This window comes from Nomascus leucogenys, chromosome 16 (genome assembly GCF_006542625.1).
Source record: "Nomascus leucogenys isolate Asia chromosome 16, Asia_NLE_v1, whole genome shotgun sequence".
In the NCBI taxonomy this organism is placed as follows: domain Eukaryota; kingdom Metazoa; phylum Chordata; class Mammalia; order Primates; family Hylobatidae; genus Nomascus; species Nomascus leucogenys.
The window spans coordinates 17,407,687-17,424,057 of record NC_044396.1 but is presented as its reverse complement, the minus strand read 5'-3'; the positions used below and the strand labels follow the sequence as shown (position 1 = coordinate 17,424,057).

Here is a 16,371-nt window from a genome sequence, read left to right as displayed (position 1 = left end):
GCCAGGCTGCAGGGATCGCGGGGCGTCCGCTTGGGCCAGCAGAGGCCCAGAGCTGCGGAGGGAAACCGCTGGGAGGGGAGAAGGAGCCCGCAGAGAGCGAGGCTGCAAAAAGGGGAGAGCCGGGCGACCGGCAGGGGCCCAGGCGCGCTCCCCGACCTCCCACAGGCGCGCGCATGCCTGCGTGTCAGGGCGCGCGCTCCCCCTCTCGGACCGAGGCGACCCCAGTCCGTGAGCGGCTTGGATCCTCGCCCGTTCCCTCCTGGTAGTTTCCGCAGTAACCTCTTATCGGAGCGGGCAGCTGTGAGTGGCGCTCACATCCGCCGCTGCCCTGTCGAATTGGGGAAAGAGTTCTTGTCCTGTTCTGAGGAGGCTTTGGCTATTGTCCTTGACCCTATTCGCCCTGTCTCAGACTTGCCTCCCAGGTAGCGAGGTCACCCTGTGGGTTTCATATTGCTTGGTCCTTTAGGAGCTGGAAAAATTAGGTATAAAGTCCCCTCACCCCCTTGACAGAACGCCCCTTCTGACTCCAGAGGTCCTTCATCGAATGCCAAGGCATTGGTCTAGGGCATTTGAAAAAGATTTACTGAAGGACATTTCTTAAGGGTTCGCTTTCTCAGAGGGCAGCTTCTCAAACTCATTCGCGGGTTTCTTTTCCTCTTTTTGCCTGTTTAAGGTGTGTTCCCCAGGTCTTCTTGCCTTCTTCCTTTTTAGAGTTTCCTGAGCCATCTCATCCAGGCCCAACAGCTTTGATCCTGCCGTGCCCCCCATAAGAGGTGACCCCTAAGTGAATGTCTCTGCCCACACTTCCCAGCTTGTGGTCCGGCCTGTGGACACATCCAGGTGGAATTCCTGCAGGCAGCTGAAACTCAGCAGAGCTTCGTAGATAGATGATCAACTTGGGCTCTGGTGCAAATCACGTTTAGTAACTGGTCAATCAGTCCCTGAATCTCATTGTTTTTTTTTTTTTTTTATTGCAAAATGGAGATAATGGTACAACTTTGCTTCTTAAGAGTGTGAGGATTAAACAAAATAGAAAGTAATGTGATTAGCAGTATGCCTGAAATCAGTCGTCAGTAAATGTTAACTATGTGATGGTAACCTTCATTAAAAGTCATAGACTGACACTTCCTTCTGGGTTTCATATCTCCGTGGATGACCTTCCACCCAGTTGCCTGCCAAATAACGGACCAGGACACCTTAGGTTGTTGCTGATCAGGCTCCTGCTTGCTCCTCCATGCCATTCTCTCCTACCCACCCTGGTTGGGCTGAGTCAGGTAGAGTCCCTACTAGGTGCCAGGCAAGTGCTGCATCCTTCAACTCTCTTTTCCAAGTCTTGTGACTCACACGGAGGAGTAGCTGTTACTGCTCCCACAGCATTTACCTAAAGTTTTACTTCCGTAAAACAGTACCAAGGAGGGATGGTGCTAAACCACTCATGAGAACTCCATTTCCATGATCCAATCACCTCCCACCAGGCCTCTCCCCCAACAATGGGGATTACATACAGTTTGCCATGAGATTTGGGCAGGGACACAAATCCAAATCATCAGTCCTACACTACCTTCCCTTCACCACCACCCTCAATTTGGTATTTCCTTTCCTTTCCCAGGCTACTTTCTGTATGGCCATTATCACATTTGTCCCGTTGTATTGTAATTTTTTGTTTACATCACTGTCTCCCTCTTTAGGCTTTGAGTTTCTTCAAGATGGGCCCATTACTTATTTAATCTAAGGAGCAATGAGCCCTCTTTAAATGTTTGTAACATACACAAGTGATTGCCATTTGTAGGGGGAAATGAAGGCAGGAAAACCAGACAAAATTGCATAGGCAAGAAGCTGTGAGGATCCGTGAAGTAAGATAATGGTCCTGGTGTTAGTTGAATAGGGATAAGTTTAAAGAGGAGCTGGGCAACTGATTTGTTTTCAGAAGAGACGGAGGGGTCAAGGATAACACCTGGATTTCTTATTTAAAGTAATAGATAATGGGGCCATTGACCAAGAAAGCGACTACAGCAAGTCTATAAGAAAGATAGCCTTCACTCTTGATACATGAGACTTGAGGTCTCATGATAACATCCAAATGTGGTATTCCAGTAGGTGGTTGAAAATATAGATATGGAATTAAGTGGGGCATCTCTCCTAGAAATTTTGACATTGGTATATGGGCAGCAGTTAAGACCATGGTTATGAATGAGTGCATGGTGATAGGTGTGCCAAATATTTCCTGTTCTCTTTCAGGAATATAGGATTGTATGCCCTGGCCTCCCTTTGATGGGGTTGAACTACATGACATGTTCTCCGAATTAATTGTGAACATAGCATTTAATTGTTGATGCAAGACCTTCCAGAACTCTTTTTCTCTTTGCCATGGCAATCATCAGTGTTCCAGAGAGCATATGCACTATCAGTCTTGGTATTGGAGGGAAGATGATGCAGAACAGAGTCCCAGTCACATCATGAAGGACATGTAAAGTGACAAGTAAACCTTGGTTGTTTTAAGCCATTGAGATTTGAGTTTTGTTACCAGAGCAGATCTTTGTCATCCTGGCTAATGTGCCTGAGAAGAAAAGGTTTAAGGAAGAAAACTTGTGAACACCAATGTGCTTGTCAGACTCCTTTGCTTGTAAGAAAGAGGAACTCAAGAGACTAATGAAAAGAAGGAACAAGGGTTTATATAGGTATATGAGTAGCTATTAGGAGCCCAGGCATAAGCTACTCTCTTATTTCTTTCTCATTGTGTCTCTGCTCTTCTCTACCTCTTCAATCTATTCTCACACTACCAACTGGCTAATTAATCCACTTCTTATCCTCTAGTCTGCATTTCAGAAGAATATAAGCCAGTTCCAGAGCTCTTAGCTCTAAGTCACTTCATGGGCTGCCAGCCAACGTGGAAATAAGCTACTCTTGGGTCAGGTGCTCATCCTGCTCTAAACAGTGTCATTCCTACCTGGAACATCATTTAGCTTTCCTGGGCATAGGACCTCTGGTAGGGCAATGCAAGCTGCAGTGGGATATTTCTATTCTCGTCCCACTACAATTTATTTTTCACAGAATTGTGAAAATTATATTTTAAAATTGGATATCAGATGTGTCTTAATCCACATCTACCAGCCCACCACAACCAGCCTAAAACCCTTATATTGCATTAGGGAAAGACCCAACTCCCTGCCTGGCCTACAAAGCCCTTTATGATCTAGCCTCTGCCTGACATTCCTACCTCACCTTCTGCCACCTTCCCTCTCACACGTTCCAGCCACCCAGGCCTCCTGTGTCTCCCTTGGATGAGTCAAGCTTGTTTCCTCCTCAGGACATTTGCATTCTGCCCTTGCCAATCTTTCTTGTTGGAACACGCTGCCCTTGGCTCTGAGAAAGCCTGGTCTCTTCGTTCTTATTCATTTTAAGCTCTTCTGTCTTCTCCTCAGAGATGACTTTCCTCATTATCCTCATCTAAAGGACTGCCCTCTCTACATCGGGTTACTGGTACCCTCATTTTCTTCATAGCACTTATCATCACCTGAAATTGCCTTGTTTATTCCTTTACTTTCTGTCTTCCTTAAGCAGAATGAAATACCGTGAGAGTGAGTATCTTTCCTGTCTTGTGAGCCCCTGTACTCTGATTCCCTAGAATAGTCCCTGGCACACTAAATATTTTTTAAGTGAAGGAAAGGGACGATGGGCAGTGTGCTCATGTGCTGGTTGTTCTCTGGTGTCCTCTATCCAGGTTCAGTGTCTACCCTTCCCTGGCTTGCTGTGTGTCTCAGGAGGTTGGCCTCTAGAGACGGTGTCACTTAGCCTCCACTGGGCTCTGGATTTCCAGTTAGGCTTGACCAGTGAGAGGCACCAGCAGAATATTGGAGGATAGTACAGGTGAGAAGTGGTCAGGGTATTTACCTCTTCCCGGTTGAGTTTCACTATGGTTTTGGCAGTGGTTGAATTCTATGAACGAAGTTCTTATTTGCCAAGTTTCCAACTTTTTCCCAGCTCTAGTAATGATTTTCTGATGCTTTGTCATCCCTTTTAATACTTCCTTGATTAGACTCTATTTACAGTTGCTTTTGTTGCCTGCAGGGACTCTCACTGACACAGCAGGGGCAGGTCAGGGGCTGACAAGCTCAGTACAACTAACACTTGAGTTCATATAACTCACCCATAGCCACACAGAGAAAGTGATAGAAGCAGATTTCAAATTTAAACTCAGGGAGTGTGAGGAGATCTGCAGAAACTGTTATATTAGAACTCCAAGAAAGAGAGAATGTTAAGATATTAAGATGGAAAGATGGATTGTTAAAGTGGTTTGTCAAGTGCAATTGGAGTCCCTTTTTCTTCTGGGTTTGGTGGCCTGCTGTACCTTTGCCTTTCTCTGACTCTCATTAAAATCTTTAATTAAGGGAGATTTTAGAGTCCTAGGCTCAAAATTAAAATTTGGTTTATTTTGTAATAGGGCTCCAGAAGCCTTTAATTCTCTATTTTATTTTATTTCTAAAAGAAAAAGATTGGGTGCTACTAAGATTGGGCACTACTGACCTAAGATAAAGACCCAAGATGAGAGAAGGACCAATGAGTGTCCCTTAGATACTTCTTTTAAAGGTAGCCACTAGGGCCTTAGGGAAAGTACTTTCAGGAACAGACAAATTGCACCAGTTTGAGAGTGAATGAAAGGTAACTATAAAAGAGTGAGTTTAGATAGCACTTTTAATAATTTTGGATGGAAAGGAAGAAAAAGGTGATAGCTAGAAGGTAATACAGGGTGAGGAAGATGGGGACATTCTAACTGAAGGATTCCAGTGTGTTTATAGATTGAGGTAAAGAAAGCTGGCGAGAAGACGGCATTAAGGCACAGAAGGGAGGAAATATTATGAAGCCAGGTTGTAAAGGAGATGAAAGAGGATGTGGTTAAGATATTAGGGGAAGGATTAGATGCAGGGGAGACAGTGCTTCCTCTGAGGTTCAAAGGAAAGATGTAGAGATGAATGCAAATTTGCCACTGCCTATTTCTAATTGTAATAGATTCTGTCATTTCAGTATTTATTTTAATGTAGTTGGGGAGTGGCAGGTAGTTTTTCTCTCCCCTTTGATAGCCTGGGGCTTCATTTCTATGACTTTTCCTGATCAAAAATAAGAACCGATCTATCTTCTCAGCTCTTCAGGTGTCAATTATACAATGAGCAAATTTTTCCAGGCTGCCTGTTATACACTTGCCCCTACACTTCTGACTTAGATGTGGACTTTGTTAGTATCTGTGAGGACTGAAAATGAGATAGAAGAGAAAAATCCAATCAAGCATTAAGTAATCACATTTAAATGGAAAATGGGAAGATACTATTAACGAATTCAATGGTACATCACTCTCTAAACTCTAAATTTGCTATTTTATAATTATGAATTTCCGTGTACTGTACAATATTAGCTTCAGTTAATTTTAAGTGCACCCATAACATTAAATGTGTTTTGATATGTGGTTGTTGAAGCTAACTGTTAAAATTAGTTTGCTGTGATTTATTGTTATTCATACAAATGGTTTATCAAATGCAACTGGAGTCCCCTTTTCTTCTGGGTTCAGTGGCCTGCTGTGTTTTTGCCTTTCTCTGGCTCCCATTAAAATCTTTAATTAAGGGAGATTTTAGAGTTGTGTGCTCAAAATTAGAATTTGGTTTATTTTATAACAGGGCTCCAGAATACTTGAATTATTTATTTTATTTTATTTTTTATTTTTGAGACAGGGTCTTGCTCTGTCACCCTGGCTGGAATGCAGTGGAGTGTGCATGGCTCACTGCAGCCTCCACCTCCTGGCTTAAGTGATCCTCCCACCTCAGCCTCCTGAGTGGCTGGGACTACAGGCGTATGCCACCCTGCCTGGCTAATTTTTGTATTTTTTGTTTGTTTGTTTGGGAAGGAGTCTTGCTCTTTCACCCAGGCTAGAGTGCAGTGGCGCAATCTCGGCTCACTGCAGGCTCCACCCACCGGGATTCACGCCATTCTCCTGCCTCAGCCTCCCACGTAGCTGGGACTACAGGCGCCCGCCACCACGCCCGGCTAATTTTTTGTATTTTTTTAATAGAGACGGGGTTTCACCGTGTTAGCCAGGATGGTCTCGATCTCCCGACCTCGTGATCCGCCCGCCTCGGCCTCCCAAAGTGCTGGGATTACAGGCGTGAGCCACCGCGCCCGACAATTTTTGTATTTTTTATACAGATGGTGTTTTGTCATGTTGCCCAGGCTTCTTTAGAACTCCTGGGCTCAAGCGATACACCTGCCTCGACCTCCCAAAGTGCTGAGTTTACAGGTGTGAGCCACTGTGGCTAACCAGAAGCTCTGAATTCTTCATGAAATTCTGAACCACATAAACACATAAGCCAGGCATCCCTCAGTGAATAACTCCTGCAGCAAAAGGAAATGAAAATATAAGTGCATTGCATCAAATGGTGGCCTCAGGAAAACAATGCTGTTCTTTAACAGGCTCTTCAGCTAGCAAGGCAAATAGTTTGTAGACCCTTTTTGGTGCATTTTACAGAAGACAAGTGCCTTTTTTTCAGACTTGCTTAAGATTTGTAATTTAAATAAGTACATTTGGACCCTGTATGAAATTGGTCTTCACTGTTAGCAACTAATTCTTCCTGAATGAGGAGTATTCAGCTTATTTGTTCAAGAAGAGTATCTTGAGGGTATATACTTTGCTAGACTCTTTTGAGACTATAAAGATGAATTAAAGGCATTTCCTACCTTCAGGGAGTACAATCCAATTGTGAAGAAAAGAACAATAACTCCATTACAAAGCCTGTGTGGCGCGTGCATCAGAGTGGTGTTGAAAGGTTTAGGATGGCAAGGGAAAGCATAATGGAAACGGGTGGCCGTTTCCAAATAGTGCTCCTAGTTCTGTTCCTTGGATGTATTAACTAGACACTTGAAACTGAAGGTGTCCTTGATACTCTGAGCTAATGGTGAAAATAACCAATCTTGGACCACTCTCCCATGCAAGGTTACAGTTGTAGTGGGAAATGCTGCAATCTCATTCATGCTTGATCTGCCATCCTCATGTTTACACACCTGCCTATGCTTCACCAAGTACACACCACCCTGAGGAGTCTCTCCAGTCTCCCTCTCACACTGCTCCTCACTACATATTTGACCCAAAGAAGTGAGTCTTAGTGGAGGCAACATATAAGGATTAGTAGAGAAAGGGTAAGCACCAACTCGTATTAGCTAAGTAATTGTTTAGCTAATTACCACTCCCAGTCAGAAAATGAAAAATTATAGGTTGACTCTGTAGATGTGACTTCCAGTCCAGAAGAGTCAGAAGATTTGGTGTTTCCAGTTTCTGTTAATTTCAATTTCATGGGAAATAGTATTTCAGGATTCCAAATAGAAAACTGTTGTTCATTTATAATGGTGAACAAAAATGCCAAATCTTACTGTTATTATACTTATCTTACCATACAAGTTGATATACACACAAAGTACTTCTCAGTCTAGCCACTACACTAATTAATACCATATAGCATATTAAGGAGAAAAAGTAGTATAAACTATCCACCTTAAATTTTTGTTTAAAAATGTAAGAAAAAGGAAAATTCAGAATATTCTACTGCCAATGAACCTTTGTTTGCTAGTATAGAAAATATGATTAGAAACTTATATTGCTTACTTTCACAGAATAAATTCATTACTTTTTAGTCACACTAATAATGTCTTTTTAGTCACCCAGAATAATGTCTTTCAAGATTTATTAAATACTATGGTTTTTTAACTCTTCTCATTAATCAAGACAAATAAAATCTATGATTGGAGAAAATTTTAAGAATTTGAACTTGAATCTGGATTTGCATCAATATTATTTGATTCATTTATAAGATATGAGTTAGGGAGGAAAGATCCACTCTGTGGAACTCTAGGCTTAACGTGACTGACCTCATCTCTTTACAACCTTCTCTCCCAAACCTGTGCTCTCAGTTGAAGAGGAAGAAGAGGGGAAACATCGTCTTCAGTTAGAAGAAAGGAGTGAAAAACAAAGCACAGGAAGAGAGGGGCTTGCCTGCTAAGCCACTAAATAAGATCTTACTCAAAAAGGTCTTGTTGGGCATCTACCATGATCCCAGCATTTTAAAGGATACATTGGAGATGTGCCCTCAAGAATCTGTCTTTCAGTGTGACAAGGCCTAAAGAACTGCACCACAAAGTGTTAAATACGGTGACAGCACTGTCAGAAGGAATAACTAAATGCCTGGGAGTCAGAGAAAGTTTTGCAGCCATAATGATATTTGAGCTGGGTGTTGAAGGATAAGTATACAGTTATTTATATCTTACTCATTTCAAAAGGATTTAAGCTGTCTCTGGGATTTGAGCAGACAGTGGGAGGGTAGAATAGCCTTTCAGGCACAGAAAGTGCCAAAGCACAGAAGTGTGAAAAGGTACAATGTGCTTGGGAAGTGGCAAGCTGTTCTGAGGACACATGCATAGAATGCACCTCTGTGTACTCTGGGGGACGCCAGGCAAATAATATCAACAAATATGCCATCCTCTAACAGTGGTTTGCAGACTTGAGCATGCATCAGAATTCCCAGGAGAGCTTTTCAAAGAGCTGTTTACTGGGCCTTATCCCCAGAGTTTTTAATTCTGCTGGTGTGTGGCCTTGGAAGGCAAGAATTTGCATTTCTCACAAATTCCCGAGTGATATTGCTGCAGCTGGTCTTGGGACCATACTTTAAGAACCATTTCTGGTTTTCTGGACTGCTTCCTATAATCAGTTGGGAGTCCCTGGAATTGTTAGAGCTTTAGAAAGAAATAAACGTATTTGGATTTAGAAAATTTACTAAAAGGAAGGAAACCACTTGGTAGATTATGTCACATGTCCAAGAGACACAGTAAATAGACTGCAACCCATTTATGGAAAGATGAAATAAACTTGAGAATGTCTAAAGCATAACAAGATTACTTGGAATGATGGAATATGGGGAATAAAAGAAAGGGAAGGAGTCCAGGATTTTAAAATTATGTTCCACAATATAAATGAAATTCTATAGTGTTTATGAATTCAAAGAATCTTATTCCACCAACAAACCATACAAAGTTTTAGATCATTTTCTTGCCAGTATCATGAGCTGGGCCTTTACAGCTAGACAAAGAGATGGCCCAGTCATGGTCATTCAGCAGTCATATCTCAAAAATGTGTAACACGAAGCCCACTCAGATAGGAGCAAAACTTCCTAAGGAAACTTCTAGGGGTGCTTAACCCACTTCTGGTGGTTGCAGAAATCATTGCACCCACTCTTAGTATCAGAACCTTGGCTGTAAATCAGTTGTGGTGTTTCAGCAAAAGAAACTCAACAGAGTAGACAGACAACCTACAAAATAAGAGAAAATATTTGCAAACTATGCATCTGACAAATGTCTAATATCCGGGATCTATATGGAACTTAAACAAATTTTCGAGCAAAAAGTAAACAACACCATTAAACAATAGGCAAAGGCCATGAACACTTCTCAAAAAAAGACATACATGTGGCCAAAAAGCATAAGAAGAAATGCTCAACATTATTAATCACTAGAGAAATGCTAATCAAAACCACAATGGGATACCATCTCACATCAAATAGAATGGCTGTTATTAAAAAGTCAAAAAATAACAGATACTGGCAAGGTTGTGGAGAAACGAGAGGGAGGCGTATAAATTAGTTCAGCCATTGTAGAAATAAGTGTTGCAATTCCTCAAAGAACTCAAAACAGAATTACCATTCAACCTAGCAATCTCATTATTGAGCATATATCCAAAGGAATATAAATTATTCTACCATAAAGAAACATGCATGCATATATTCATTGCAGCACTATTCACAAATAGCAAAGACAAGAAATAAATCTGAATGCCCATCAATGGTAGACCTGATAAATAAAATGTGTTGTATATGCACCATTAAATACTATACAGCCATGGAAAAGAATGAGATAATGTTCTTTGCAGCAACATGGATGGAGCTGAAGGCCATTATCCTGAGGGAACTAATGCAGGAACAGAAAACCAAAATATCTTATTTTCTCACTTATAAGTGAGAGCTAAACAATAAGAACACATGGACACAAAGAAGGGAAAGCAGACACCAGTACCTACTTGAGGGTAGAGGGTTGGAGGAAGGAGAGGATCAGAAAAAATACCTATTGGGTACTATGCTTATTATCTGGGTGACTAAATAATCTGTACACCAAACTCCCATGACACACAGTTTACCCATGTAACAAATCTGCACATGTACCCTTGAACCTAAAATAAAAGTTAAAATAAAATTGTGGTGTTACCAGCCTGAATATACTTCAGCAAGCGTAGAAGCCCTGTCCCCTGACCCCCAGTGCATAAGAGACTTCATAAAAACTATAAGAAATTGATAAATTGAGACCGGTGGAAGCCACAAAATGGCAACATAAATATATTTGAGTAAGTTGATACCAATTATATTAAACACTTACAGGGAAGTTTTGAAATTAACTTCCAGTTTTTCTGTCTAGCAACTATGAAGCCCTTAGCCAAGAATACTTAAGGAATAGTCTCTGTTCTGATCTATCCTCCTTTGAATGTTTTTCTTCTTCAGGTACCTTGGTTATGTGACACTCTTCTCGAGTTATATGATGTTCTTATCTCTTGCGGGGCTGTTGAAATAATCAAATCTTTTGTACAAACACTTATTTATCTTTTTGCAGATTTTGAATTGTCCCATCAATATAATTTCTGTCAGTAGTATATCCAAAGCAGTTGCTTTCCTTAATCCTCATTGCTAAATATTTATAACTCATTAGCCTTTCTGTTTTTGCAGCCCATGAACCCTCTGTGTCTCTTGGATTGGACTACAGCCTTTGTGGTGTGCCCTTGGTTAGGACTGCACAGGGGGTGAAAGGAAAGTATGGAGTGGGGTGGGAGTAAGATAGGAGTTACATTTTGCTCCTTTTGACTGGAAGGATAACTTTCATATGGGGTTTAAACTGAAGAAAAGACTGGTGCAGTGGGTCATGCCTGTATTCCCAGCACTTTGGGAGGCCGAGGTGGATGGATCACTTGAGGTCAGGAGTTCAAGACAAGCCTGGCCAACATGGTAAAACCCAGTCTCTACTAAAAATACAAAAATTAGCCAGGCGTAGTGGGGGGCCCCTGTAATCCAGCTACTTGGGAGGCTGAGGTAGGGAGAATTGCTTGAACCCAGGAGGTGGAGGTTGCAGTGAGCTGAGATCACGCTACTGCACTCCAGCCTGGGTGACAGCATTAGACTCCATCTAAAAATAATAATAATAAATTATCGGGAGAACCCGCCCCCAGTATTTCAACGTAGGTTCTTTCTATTTTCCCTAAGTATCGGCCGGCTGAGAAATAAAGAGAAAGAGTACAAAGAGAGGAATTTTACAGCTGGGCTTCCAGGGGTGACATCACATATTGGTAGGACCATGATGCCCACCTGAGCCACAAAACCAGCAGGTTTTTATTAAGGACTTTAAAAGGGGTGGGGGTGTATGAACAGGGAGTAGGTCACAAAGATCACATGCATCAAAAGGCAAAAAGGAGAACAAAGATCACATGCTTCTGGGGCCAATAAAGATCACAAGGCAAAGGGCAAAGCAACGATCACAAGGCAAAGGGCAAAATCAAAAACTCCCAATAAGGGTCTATGTTCAGCTGTGCACATATTGTCTTGATAAACATCTTAAACAACAGAAAACAGGGTTTGAGAGCAAACAACCAGTCCGACCTCAAATTCACCAGGGTGGGTTGTTTTCCCCACCCTAATAAGCCTGAGAGTACTGCAGGAGACCAGGGCGTATTTCAGTCCTTATCTCAACCACATAAGACAGGCACTCCCAGAGCAGCCGTTTATAGATCTCCCCCCAGGAATGCATTCCTTTCCCAGGGTCTTAATTATTAATATTCCTTGCTAGGAAAAGAATTCAGCGATATCTTCCCTACTTGCATGTCCATTTATAGGCTCTCTGCAAGAAGAAAAATATGGCTCTATTCTGCGCCACACCGCAGGCAGTCAGACCTTATGTTGGTCTTCCCTTGTTCCCTGAAAATCACTGTTATTTTGTTCTTTTTCTAGGTGCACTGATTTCATATTGTTCAAACACACATGTTTTACAATCAATTTGTACAGATAACACAATAGTGGTCCTGAGGTGATGTACATCCTCAGCTTATGAAGATAATAGGATTAAGAGATTAAAGTAAGACAGGCATAAGAAATTATAAGAGTATTATTTGGAAAGTAATAAATGTCCATATTAAAACGAAATTTTCACAATTTATGTTCAGAGATTGCAGTAAAGACAGGCGTAAGAAATTATAAAAGTATTAACTTTGGGAACTGATATATGTCCATATTAAAATGAAATCTTCACAATTTATGTTCCTCTGCCATGGCTCCAACTGGTCCCTCCATTCAGGGTCCCTGACTTCCTGCAACAATAAATAAATCTAAGAAAAATTCCTCCCTTGGACAGAAATTTTACCCTTCCTTTATAGCAATATTAAACACAGTCTTTGGCTGCAGTCTTTCAGGAACTTCTCTGATTCACCATTTTGTGCTCACAAATCATATGGGAAACAAAAACTTGCATAATACATTTCCTCAGTATTGGGGTAAGAGGGGGTTAATAAATTAGACCTCCTCACCACCTAAGTTTTGAACTGTTGAGAGAGATGTAGGTCAGTCAAATGAAGGTCAAAACTTTAGCAATATTCCTGATAGAGTTGATGGAGAATGGACCTTAGAGTGAGAGCCAAATAATAAGTCTCTGCTGCCAGCAGGAAACTTGGAATAGCCCAGTAGCTAGAAGATTTGAGTGTAGAGCAGACAGACTGACCTAGGCCAATAACTGTCACTCACTTACCAGGTAATTAATTCAACCACCACACGGAGCAAGAAACCACGAGAAATACTTCCTCATGGAAAGCAAAGGATAAGTTATGTAAGACATATGTTCTATAAGAGAGTTTTAAAGATAGTAATAAAAAATGGCCAGGTGCAGTGGCTCATACCTGTAATCCCAGAACTTTGGGCAGCCAAGGCAGGAGGATCGCTTCAGACCAGGAGTTTGAGACCATCCTGGACAACATAGTGAGACCCCATCTCTGCAAAATACATTTTAAAAAAAGAAAATAACAATGACTAAGGCTAACCATGTCTAACAATGACTTCTAAACTATAGAAAAATAGTTTCTTCCCTCAAAGGTAATAAATGTCAAACACAATAAGGAATTTTAAAAATTCAAGAAAGTTAATATTTTCCAATCTATGAATGAAGATGATTAATTACATACATATCTTGTGTTGACTCCACTAAAGGCCTGTTTAATTTTTTAGAAGGTACAATTAGGAGAGTTAAGGTTTTCTAACATCACACACTAGTTCTTCTTCCATCTGTTCCTCCAGTTTGCATAGTGGTGGAGTTAAAGCTGGATCCATGGCCACCCAGCTAGAAATACAATTGTTTAGCTTTACTTGCAGCTAGAAGTAGCCACATGAATAAGTTCTCTCCAGTGGAATGGTAACATAAGAGTGATGTGTGCAAATCTAACTTCATTTGTTTGTTTTTTGGGTTTTTTTTTTTGAGACAGTCTCACCCTGTTGCCAAGACTGGAGTGCAGTGCAGTGGCACAATCACAGCTCATTGCCTCCTCATCCTCCCAGGCTCAAGCAATCCTCCCTCCTCAGCCTCCCAAATAGCTAGGACTACAGGTGCATGCTACTACACCCAGTTAATTTTTGTATGTTTTGTAGAGGCGGGTTTTTGCCATGTTTCCTAGGCTGGTCTTGAACTCCCGGGCTCAAGTGATCCGCTCGGCCTCCCAAAGTGCTGGGATTATAGGCACGAGCCACCGTGCCCAGCCGAAACTTACTTGTTTAAAACCAGTAGTTGTTCCCCACTTTCATTCCTCCTCTGAGTTGAATGCCAACATGGCAGAGACCCAAGGCACCAGGGACCCTTTGTGACCTAATGAAGCAGAGCCACTCTAACCACATAGTCTGGCCAGACTGTGAGATGAGAAATAAACTCCTACGTTATTTAGGCCACTATATGTTTAGGGCCTTTTTTTTTTTGTATCAGCTTAACATATCATTTAACGCAAATATGTATACCCATTTGAAACGTATTTTAAAAAAAATTCAATAGGAAAATATCTGTACAATTAGCTACTGTAGTGGATTGGATAATGGACCCCAAATGATATGCCTACTCAGAACCTGTGAATGTGAGTTTATTTGAAAATATAGTCTTTACAGATACAATGAAAGTAAGGATCGCCAGATGGTATCATCCGGGATTAACCAGGTGAGCCCTAAATCCAATGGCACATGTCTTTATAAGAGACAGAAAGGAAACCAGAAGACAAGGAAACCACGTGAAGGCAGAGGCAGAGTTGGAAGTGAGGCTTGTGAAGCCAAGGGACACCTGGTGTCCGCAGGAGCTGGAAAAGGCAAGGAAGGATTCTGCCCTAGAGCTTTTATAGAGAGTGTAGCCCAGCTGACAATTTGATTTTAGACTTCTGGCCTCCAAAGTGTGAGAAAATAAGTTTCTGTTGTTTTTAAGCCACATACATAGATTGTGGTGATGTCTTATGGCAGCTCCAGGAAACTAGAACAGCTACCTAATAAAATTTGATCATGAGGATGGAGAAACTGGACACGGAGAAATAAAAAGAACAGTTTCTTGTATTGTTATGAAATGCTGAGAGAAGCACAGAGCACTATTTACATTAGTTTTATATATTGGCTCACTCATTCATTCATGACTTTTTAAAAAAATTATCTGAAATGCTTCAGCTGCTGAAAGGTGCAGGGCATATAAAATGAACCACAGGGTCCCAGCCCTCAAGAGGTTCCTTGTCTCCTTGGAGAACATAGATGTTCGTAGACAATACTATTTTATTCATTTTAAAAATAAATTTCATGTGAGAATTACAGGCTACTTGGCAATGAGGAAATCACTCACTGAGTTGTTAGAAAAATAAGTTTACCTGTCTAAGAAAATCAGATATGCAATTTGTCCCATGATGATAATTCTGTCTGGTGAATAGGATAAAAATATTAATTTTTTAAAAAGGTTACTTGTACTTCTAAAGCCATTCACTTTATAAAATAAATTTTTTAAATAAAATATCCTCTAATTTAGTTGAATGCTTACTAATAGTGATAACGACTTGAGAAATATGCTGAAAGAAAATAATTTGAAAGCTTAATTCTTAGGAAATATTACCACTTAATGATTAATCAAAATGGAATAATACCTTAATATGAAAATAAAATGACTTACAGAGGCAAACATTTTATTTATATTTTAGTAATATCATTATATTAAAAGTTAAGTACCAAGAAATCATATAAACACTTTTAATGTAATTTTTTTTTTAAGACAGGGGTCTTGAGCTCCTGTCTTCAAGTTTTTCTCCTACTTTGGCCTCCCAAAGTGCTGACATTACAGTAGTGTGAGCCACCATGTAGTGTGAGCCACTGCACCCAGCCAAATGTGATATTGGTTATTCTTCTATGTCCTTTGGAAAATGGTATTCTAAAAGTTGGTAAAATAAAAGGAATTGGCTTGAGTTTGTTAATAAGTATTAATAAATACAGGAAAAATACTGCTTTGCGTAACAAAACCAGTTTAATATTTAAAAACAGTTAAATATTTTTCATTTGCACAAAAAAATCTGACCAAACTCCTTTTCAGATTTAATGCACGTGAATAGAAGTTAAAATTAATATCTTTGTATTCCTGTTTTTATATTTTTATTGCCTTATAAGTTGATGAAATAACATTCCCTTCTAACCAATGAAAATCTTCAATTGAGAATAAGCTGGAAAATCTATTTAATAAAGAGACTTTTTCTAGGGGGGCATTTGTGCATAATTCCTCTTCATATACCCAGTATATAAAATATGCCTTTTAAAAAATATTCTGACAGCCCATAAATACAGTACCTATTTCAAAAACACAGTTGTCCTGGAGCCGTTCCTCAGGTTAAAAGCCAAAAAGCCAAATAACAAATTGGCTCTGTGATGACGCAGAAAGAATGTATTGAGCATTATTCCTTGGGTTGCATTTAGACTTGGGTATGAATAGTCCAAGATTCTTCCCTATATTAGTTTTATATTGGTGCAGCAAGCTACAGAGTGACCTAAAAAGTGTCCTTCTTGGTTTTATTACAGGTTAAACTGTAAAGCAATATGTGATCTATTGTCTAAGTTATCTCTAAATTTTATTTTGGAACTTAAGATCCTCACTAGGTTCTCTCATACTGAGGGTCATCCTTCTTAATTACTCCCACTGTCTTCTGAGTCCCTTCCCCTCCGCGCTAGTATTTTACTCTGTTTCATATTATCTTTTATATTGGCTCCCTTC

The 16,371-nt window shown here is 40.5% G+C and overlaps 1 long non-coding RNA gene across 1 annotated transcript; it reads left to right on the top strand.

Annotated features, from left to right (window-relative positions):
• Positions 1-223: 223 nt before the first annotated feature.
• Positions 224-5,532, top strand: LOC101179151. The gene is made up of 2 exons (XR_179513.3): positions 224-422; positions 2,239-5,532. It is a non-coding gene; the product is annotated as an uncharacterized LOC101179151 (long non-coding RNA).
• The last annotated feature ends 10,839 nt before the right edge of the window (positions 5,533-16,371 follow it).